Genomic DNA, 9,611 nt, shown 5'->3' with positions numbered 1-9,611 from the left:
ATAAGCTGATTTACTTTGTCTAGTGCAAAAGGCCGTGTGGGTGCATAACCCCTTAGCCAGGTTTATTTCTATGTCATTCATATCAACTAGAAATGATTCTTAAGAGAAACTAGACATACTCCCAAAACCAAAGGAAAGAAGCATCAGTGAGGATGTAAAACTAATACCAAAGTAAGCCTCTGTGCATGAGTTTGCAGGTGTATGGACACGTGATAGAGTGGATTTCTTTAAAATTTTCATCTTGAATATGCAAGAAGGTTACTTGGGAGACCAAAGTAAAGCCAACATTTGCTGATTAATATATTTTTATCCTTGACCACACTACCAGGAAAATATCAATACCAATTTTTCAATTTTATGTATTTTTTATATGAGGAAAACACATACAAAAAAGCTGCAGCATACTGTAAGAGGTGTTGGTATCTGGAGCCCAAAATGTAGTTGTTCTGGAAGTGATGCCTCCTATTTCTTTCCATCCACTCCAAACTTCTTTTCTGGACTTGCTAGTTTGATATGGTTTCTGACAAATTGTTCATCATAGGTGGAACAAAGCACATCAGTTTTACATTGCTAGAATTTTATACTTTATGTTCTCTGGCTGCTTAGCACATCTTTTTTCAAAAGGAAAATTGGGATACATTGGCACTGGGAGATGTACAGTGGAGTTAGGCAGGACAAAAGGCCAGTCTCTCATAGCTATAACAGTCTCATTATAGTACTTGTGCCTAACAGATTCAACTGTATTTAGCATCACGTACTAGGGACGCTACCCTGGTTACAGTATGCTACCCTGGGGCATTCCTGCAGCTATTCTTAAATTCACACAGTACCGTTGGTAAGCCTAATTATATTAAACAATTAGCTTTTACCTGGAAATAAGTAACAACAAATGAAGTCCAACAGGATTAATCTGCCACGTCAACTATTCTCAAAAGACAAATACCCTGGAGCATTTCTAGAATCCTATAAATGCTAGTAGTCTGTCACCACTTTTCAATGATAAGAGGAATTTGATAAAAGATAAATCATAAGAAAACGTTTTCATTCCAGAATACGGGAGCACAAATTTGTTTTATCGGAGAAGCTTATACTGTAAAAGAAACTACTGCCATTGTACAGGTGTACTGAACAGCAACTACCATAACTTTGCATCAGTGTTGTGAAGGTAATTTAGTTTTGCTCTCAGTTCAGAGCTGCCTAGACAAGAATCTGTTGCACCAACTCAAGTAACCTCTTGGCTTACCTGTTATGGGTAGTCTTATTTTACTAGAAACAAATTGCTAAGCATTTTCACTCCAACAGAGTGACAGTAACAAACAGGGTTACAGCTTTGTAATTGGTACCTCTTATGGAACTGAGGGTCTGCCCAGTGTATGTTTACCAACACCATTTGCTCAATTTTGTTTGAACAAAAAAAAAAAACCAAGAAAGTTCATACAAGCAATTGGAGTACTTGCTGATACTTTTTAAACAAATGACATACTTTTTAAACAGATGTTATACTTATTATTAAACAAATAATAAAGTGATGCTTCACTGGGAAGCATGTTATAAATCATTTTGTGGTTGCAGAAAAATGAATACCGCTGAATACTTGGTTCTTTGAGAAATGTGAATCCAGCTCTGCCTCAAAGATACATCAGCAAAGTTCAGATTTTCTTCAGAAGTTCCATTTAGCAAGAAGAAACCCTGAAAAAAAGGATTGAAAAAAAAAATTATGGAGGAGGTTGTATAGTAACCGTTGAGCCATGGCCTGAACCACTGATTTCACATAGGGAAAAGACCGGTCAGCCCTGGGAGCACAGGTGAAGGCAATTCAACTGTGTGACCAGAGAGGGTGGAGCCTGGCTGCACCTCTCTTAGACCTCACTTAAGGGCTAACTGTGATGGGAGAAGGGTCTCTGGTTGGAGATCCTTTCCTTGTGGGGTCTTTTCTGCAAGTGTAGATCTTCAGAGACAGGTGAGCACTTTTCCTTTGTAATGCTGTTCAACTTAATCTAGTCCCTTTGTTCTTACTCTCCTCTATTGCTGTATCACCCTTCTGCTGTGCTAATCTTTCCAATTATTGCAGAGATTTATTTTTAAAAAAAACCCAAATTTATGACACAAACTCAAGATAGAAAATTGTCTTGAATTCTACTCTCTATACAGACAGATATGACCTGAAAGCCCTGACTCTAGCAGTGGAAGCAGAGCATTTCCAGTCTCTTTATCCATATTGTTCCCCTGTTTATAAAATAGATGCATATATAGGTGGATTTAATACTCACTGGAACAAATAATGTGTTTTACTTTAATTATGTAAGTTGTGGAACATATATATTCATACTAACTGTGGATACTGAAATTCCTCTGTTTGTAAACCTGATAAACATTCAGACTCTTACTTGCAATTGCTCTTTAAGACAGGAAGGAGTCAAACTCAGAGTGATCAGAAAAAAACACCCAGAGATGCTGCTCTCTATGGAACTCTCCTCCTCTCAGTTTCAAATTAAAGTTAGGACTACATACAGGTCCTTCACCAAACCTAACTAATTGCTGTGATTTAGAAGATACCATCCCAGTGAATGGATGATAACTGCAACAGCAATTTCTGTAGCATTAAAGGCTCAACACTGAGAGGTACTGAGTACTGCTGGCAAATAGAGCTAGTGTTTTTTGAAATCTTCTCTCATGACTTTTGTCTCCATAATGGTGTATATTGTCATACTTCTCTATGAGTACTTCATTAGCTTTTGGGAAATGCCTGCTTGTTTCTGCTTCAATAGCTCTGTTAAAAAACAAAAACAAACAAAAAAAAACCAACCTTGAATTATTTTCCTTAGTTCAGTCAGAAATCTATTTCCTAACTAATGTGGTTTATTAACGTACTGCATTTCTGGCAAAGCAAGTAGAATATTGAGTGGGATTAAGTAGCAGAGTCTACTGTTCCAAAATATCTGGGAAATACTTAAGTTCTGAACCATAACAATTTCAGCTCTGCTTTTTTCACTGCAGAGCATGCTATACTTGGCTTACATTATGTTGTTTCAGTGAGTTCTTAGAACAAATCCCCCAAAACCTAAGAGACAAGAATATGTACCATGATTTTCCAGTCAATGTTAGCTTACTCCAAGTATTTCTACTGCAAAATGCAAACGTGTGGGAAAGCAGTACTATATTTTTAAGCTTTATGAATAAAAACATTCCTTTAAGATGTATCTTGGCTAAGCTATGGTCATGTAGTCAGTCAGCCCCCAAGTCATATGCTAAAGAAATGATGGCAGGAAGTCTAGTCTTGGGTGTTACAAAATACTGCTTGCTTATGTAGACATTACTCTTATGAAGGCCAAATCTTTTGTGACAAAGACAGCAAAGTATTTCAGCTTTGTTCACACATCAGGTTTCCTCTCTCCACCAAATCTAACCACCTGCATAAGGCAGAATTTTTGTCCACCCTAATCTACTTGAAAAGGAAGCTATGAAGATGCTGACTTCACCTCTGGAGCATCCCTCATACTTCTTGAAATCAGGCAGGTTCATCCTTGGATCTTTATAAATCCAATATGTGACCCGTGATATAGGTATGTACAAGCAGAACAAAAAACTAGAGGAAGACTAAATGAGTAAGTAAATACAGAATAAAGGAAAAAAAAAGGGCTGCCCCAAAAGCATTGCTGCTTATTTTATTGTGTTGGCCCATGATAACAGAGGTGAATGTTGGTGGAATGGCAGTAGAAGTGCCACCCCATATTTCCCACCAATATTCTATTAATTCTGTTGCCATGCAACAGACTGCTTGCTGAACATTTGTGGAGACCAAATAGTGGATCTGAGCACAGTGAGGCTGTGGGTGGTGCATTTCAGCAGTGGTGAGTGGCATGAAAGAACAAGCCATGTTCTGGACAATCATGCAGATTTTTTTTACAAGCGTGGCATACAGGCTCTTGCTGAACTCTAGCAAAAAGACATAGCTAATGGTGGTGACTGTTTTAAAAAAGAGTGTTTTGTAGCTGAGAATTTGGTCTATCAAATAGTATTATTGGGCTGTTTGCATCTGTTGTTGTTTCCATGGAAATAAATAGTAAGCATTACTTTCAGAACGACCTACATCAGGGGTCAGCAGGTGACTGCTGCTATACTATTAGTCTATTGTTCATATAAATTAAGCATTAAGGTTTTGAAAATTTTTACTTCTTGCACTATTTCTCCAACCAAAAACTTTTGTTATATTATAAATATATATTTGACAGATTAGTAACAAGGCATCAAAAGTTTCCACAGAATCATTTAATAGTAGATGCTTTTATCCTACCTTAATAACTTATGTCTGTCTCCTTCTGTATCTTCTCTGGTTTTTTTTCTGCGTAGAGAAAAGAAACAAAACATACAAGACTGGGTTTCAGTTTAAGACCAGTCTGTTCTAACATTTGATTGTGTTGCTCTTGCCAGTTTTCAGAATAGTAAATCATTTTACAAACACTTCTAGTTCATTTAAGGTTTTGTAATTCTTGTCTTACTCAGGATTGTACCACATCAATTTTTTTTTTTAGCTTACAGCCCATGTGAGGGAGTAGGAAACTAAGACAATCCTAATAAAAACAGATGAGATATTGTCCTATTACAAATACATTTTTTTAATGACCACAAAAATTAGTGGCATCTTTCTGCATATAATAAAATAATACATTGGCTCAGGTAAACAGAAATAAAGGAAAAGTGCATTAAAAAAAAAACCCAGATCAAAAAGCTTACTTGTATATTGTATCTCGTGAGAGAGAGGAAGAGTAAATGCAAGTCTGTATAACTGGGCAATAAAAGATTAAAAGGTATTGGGTGGTTGGCTTTTTGTTTGTTTGTTTTGCTTTCCCCTGTTTTCAATTTACAGTGATAATAAATCCAAACCAATAGGGATACCTTATCTTCTATTCAAAAGTATACTTTGTCAAAGCCCGAATTTTCTGGCATCACTGTAGCCTGCATGCAGTTAGCCTCTTCCCTGAAAATTCTTGGCTTCTGTAGCTTTTCATATCCCTCTCACATGTTACATACATGAAATCTTTTCTCTTCAGGGAACCCACAATTTAAAAGCTATAACAACCTTGCAATGGGCAAAAACTGTGACAAAGTGAAGATACCAATTTAAACAATAAGAAGTCTTAGCTGAATATGAGAAACATGTATGGGAAACACTAATATAGCCAAGCATTAGGGATTTTAAAAGACTCTCCTCAAACTATCCGGCATTCTTTCCATTTAAGGCATTTAAGGGATCAGCTTTAAAAGATCTGATCAGGATTATTTTCATTTATTTTAAGAGAGACTAGAATTCTCAGTGAGATCTTGCATTATCTGGACCCAGTAGTTAGTGATATAATTGTAAACTGGAAAATATTTTTACTTTGCTATAATCCATTTCTATTCTTTCATCCTTTGTGCTTTTTGCATTCTCAGTGTAATAGCCTAATCTAGAAAATTAGGACACCACAAACATTCACCATTTTGCAATATAGACTTAAACGTGTTAATGTGTCTACTTCTGTCACATAGTTATTGTGCAGTAATGAAGTACCCATTATCCAGTTAATCAGAGCTACCTGGGAAGCAATTGTCATGCACAAAAAGTGATCAGGTAACCTTCTTTTGTGTAAAGCCTTAAGCAACTTTACAGTAATCATAATAAGAATGGAAAAACCTGTGATTTAGGCTCCAAGACAGGAAGACACTCGTGCATGTACTTAACTGTAAGAACTTAAAAATGCTAAGTGCTTGCTAAGTATGTTGGCAAGCACTGGACTGCTTTGTTAAGTAAGATCTAAACCTTAAGGAGATGCACAGAGTAGTCAGCGGGTGCCAAGAGGGATTTCAGGCATAGCATTCAACTACATAGTTTCCATTTATTTACATTATCAATGCTAATAATGCTCAGGTGAAAGGCAAGGAGATGAGCTCAGCCACACTTTGAAAAATAGTTAAGTATGTGAGAAGGTCATCCTGGAGCCCCAAGCATTTTAGAATCACAGAATGGCTTGGGTGGGAAGAGACCTCAAAGTACCATCTACTTTTACCCCCCTGCCGTAGGCAGGGTTGGCAGCCAATAGATCAAATACTAGAGCACGTTGCCCGGGGCCCCACCTAGCCTGGCCTTAAACACCTCCGGGATGGGGTACCCACAACCTCTAGGGGTGCCTCATTCCAATGCCTCACCACTCTGTCTGTGGAAAAGCCTCCAGAACATCTCATTTAAATCTCACCTTTTAGTTTAAGTTAATAACCCCTTGTCCTATTATTACCTACCTGTGTAAGAAGTTCATTTATCTTCTGTTTATAATCTCCCTTTAAATATTGGAGGGCCATAATGAGGACTCCCCACAGCCTTCTCTTCTCCAGACTGAACAAGCACAACTCCCTCAGCCTGTCTTTGTAGGAAGATGCTCCAGTCCTCTGATCCTCTTTGTAGTCCTCCTCTGGGCCCTGTCCAAAAGCTCAGCATCTTTCCTGAATTGGAGGCCCCAGACCTATACTCCAAATGGAACCTCACAAGGGCAGAGTAGAGAGGGGTGATCGCTTCCATCTCCCTGCTGCCACTGCTCTTCTGATGCAGCCCAGGATACTGCTGGTCTTCTGGGCAGCAAGAGAGCGCTGCTGGCTCATGTTAAGATTTTTTTATCAACCAGGAACCTCGAAGTCCTTAGCAGGGCTACTCTCAAGGAATTTTTCTCCCAGACTTTACAAATATATGTGATTGTCCCAACCCAAATAGAAAACCTGATGTTTTGCTGAACCTTATTAGTTTCACATTGGCCCGCCTTTCAAGTTTATCACAGTCCCTCTGGATGGTATCCCTTCCTTCTACTGTATTAACTTCACCATTCAGCTTGGTGTTGTCTGCAAATGTGCTGTGGGTGCATTTTGATCCCGTCATCTATGTTACTGATAAAGATGTTAAAGAATACTAGTCCCAAAACAGACCCCTAGAGTACACAGTTCATCACTTGCCTCCACCTGGTAGCCTTTTCTTGACTTGAAAAATGCAACAAAAATAAAACTATTAAAGAAACAGATTAATACAAATATGTTTTGAAATGACAGATATTTAAGTATTCATGGCCATCATCAGTTTAACTCCAGCTCTAATCTTAAAATTTATTAATGAAGCTTCTGTACAGAATATTAAGAAGTAGTAAGGACTGAGATCTTAGCTTTGGATATGTTATCTCTTATTCTAAGTTCAAAGTATATAAGTCTGACTTTTATGGAATTACGGTAAAACCTCAATTTGCTGCAGCTTGGGTTTTTTTGAGTTTGTAATTTAATGGCACGTTCTCATTTTTAATTAGGTAGAAGGTTTATAAAAACATGCATCCTAAAATCTTTAAATGTTTATTCATTTTACAGAAAGTTATTTTTAACTCCAAATACTCTAATCTGTTGATTAAAAACCTGGCATCACCCACTACATTAGCAATTATCTGACATTGATGTAGCTGTGAATTCAGCACTCCTCTGCGCTAATATATGGATGAAAACATGCACTACTCCTGGATAAATATGACTATAATAATTTTGTTATTATTTTCCCATTCTGCTAGATGTGTGTTAAAAGCACTGTATAGATGCATGTTACCTTCCTACTCTGTTCTGGTTCCTTCCCTGCACAAAATTTCAGACCTGCAATTTGAAAGACTGTAATGCCACTTCATCGTGGTGCTCAAAAAGCCACATGAGGAGGAAGTGTTTGTCCTGTTCAGTTATTGTTCAGGGTGGCCTAGCAGCCAGCTTACTAACCTGCCTCAAATTTCAACTGACACATCTTCTCACAGGGCACAATTATTTTGGCACGCTGCAAGCAAGCTAGACAAATATTTTGGAGACGGTGGAGTTCAAACATTTCCCTTTGGGTCTCTTCAAAAGTTCTTGCTAATACCTCACCTACAAGCTTCAGAACTGATTTGTCTTACTGTGTTTGTTAGCAGAATGTAACTGACTTTTTGGGGGCAGGAAGTGGGTGTGTTTCCTGACTAGTCTGATTTTTGTGAACCAGAAACGCAGGTAATTGCTATAGTGTAGGGGGTGGTTTATTTTTTAACTCTATATCCAAGTTTCTCTTGTAACTTCTTTCAGTGCCATTTCTTTTCCTGTAAAAGAGAAAGACTACACCCTTCTGCACAACAGCCTCTTGGAACAGACAGTATGGTTCTGTTCAGCAAATAAGAAAAAAATAGAGTACCTGCGCAGCTACTTGTTACTATTTAAGTTAAATAACAGAGAGGGCAGAAGAGAATCTGTCCCATACGGCGCTACGTAGGGAAAAGTGTACTGCTACATTAAAGATGTGCTTTCAATTAACTTCTATCTGAATGATTATAATTAAAGATTTTACCACAGGTGTTCCTAGAATAATCACTTCCTACTTCCTTGCACAGTGCACATTTTAGGAAATGGGCTTAGAGACCATTTCTCCCTTCAAATACTTTCTCAGTTATTTTAAATTTTCTTGCTCTTTAATGGTCTTACTATCAAGATTTTCTTAATGCTTTTTCAGATTCCTACTGGGTTTTCCAGGACCTCAGAAAAGCCTCTTAGGTGGCCAGGTGTGATACAAGGCATTTAACAAAATACAGGTTGCAGTACATTATGCTTGCATCTAGGAAAACCAGTTCATGCAGTTTATCGTTGGAGTTGAGAATAAATTGCTCTTTTTTTTTTTTTCTGGTGCTCCACACTGGTTCTGTTTTCCTTCAGTTTTGTTCTGCATTTATGAAGATAGAGATCTCATTTTTTACTGCATTTGTTTACAGGTCTCAGCAGATGATTTTGTTGCACATCAACTGTTGTGATGTGTATTGGATATAAAAGACTGAGCAGCTATCCTGATTTGCACAAAGATTAATTGTGCCTCTCAGTGCATTAACCAGTGATTCCTTGGTTTCCTGTTGACATTTGTGCTGATAATATAACAACATATTGTGAAGTGACAATTAGGAAACACAGGCAAAGAGAAGCAGGCTCCTGCCCCATTTGGGATTCGAAGATACGTAGGCTCACATTTTTCCTTTGAGTTTTAATAAAAAACTGAACTACAAATTTAGAACAGAATGACAGGGAGATCTGAAGATAAGATTTAACGAAGGGAAGAGAAGAACAATGCGTGAAGTAAAAAAGACCTAAGGCAAAAAGTCCTGCCCTCTCTCACATTAGATCCTGCCAGATCCACAGCAGTTTTTAGAGTGTAAGATGATATGCTGAATTTTTTCTTAACTGTATGTTATAGCCTGGAATAAATAACAATAATAATAACCCAAGAATAAGCAGCATCATTCATCTTTCTTATGCATTTATCTATCATAATGTTATCTTCATACTGAAATAATAGTCAGAACTAATCATGGGAAACCAAGAGGCTTCTGTAAATAGCACCAGTATATCAAAGCAACAGTATCAAATAGCACACATGTTGATTTCAGTTTAACGGACAGAAGCTAAGGTGCTAACAGCATATCTGCAGAGAAGCTGGTGTTCTCTCCGGCTATGAAATCATTAGGGGAGAGAGCTTCCCATTCTCCTCCATCAGGGCAGAAATGGCCAGATGGGGGCATAGGGGAATGGGTTCACCTGCACATTCTGGAAGA

At 37.7% G+C, this 9,611-nt stretch overlaps 1 protein-coding gene across 5 annotated transcripts in view; it reads right to left on the bottom strand.

The window, feature by feature from the left end:
• Positions 1 to 9,611, bottom strand: part of FAM13C (family with sequence similarity 13 member C) — an 87,388-nt gene that overhangs the window by 77,235 nt on the left and 542 nt on the right. For 4 of the 5 annotated variants that reach the window (XM_046943205.1, XM_040702579.2, XM_040702581.2 and 1 more), the window contains exons 2-3: positions 4,295 to 4,342; positions 1,585 to 1,689 (exon numbers count right to left, since the gene is read on the bottom strand). The gene's annotated coding sequence lies outside the window, so the exon portion shown is untranslated. The remainder of the gene's footprint in view (positions 1 to 1,584; positions 1,690 to 4,294; positions 4,343 to 9,611) is intronic. The other variant, XM_040702580.2, reaches the window with a different exon arrangement.

Source organism: Gallus gallus, chromosome 6 (assembly GCF_016699485.2).
Source record: "Gallus gallus isolate bGalGal1 chromosome 6, bGalGal1.mat.broiler.GRCg7b, whole genome shotgun sequence".
Lineage (NCBI taxonomy): Eukaryota > Metazoa > Chordata > Aves > Galliformes > Phasianidae > Gallus > Gallus gallus.
This window is presented reverse-complemented; position numbering and strand designations above follow the sequence as displayed.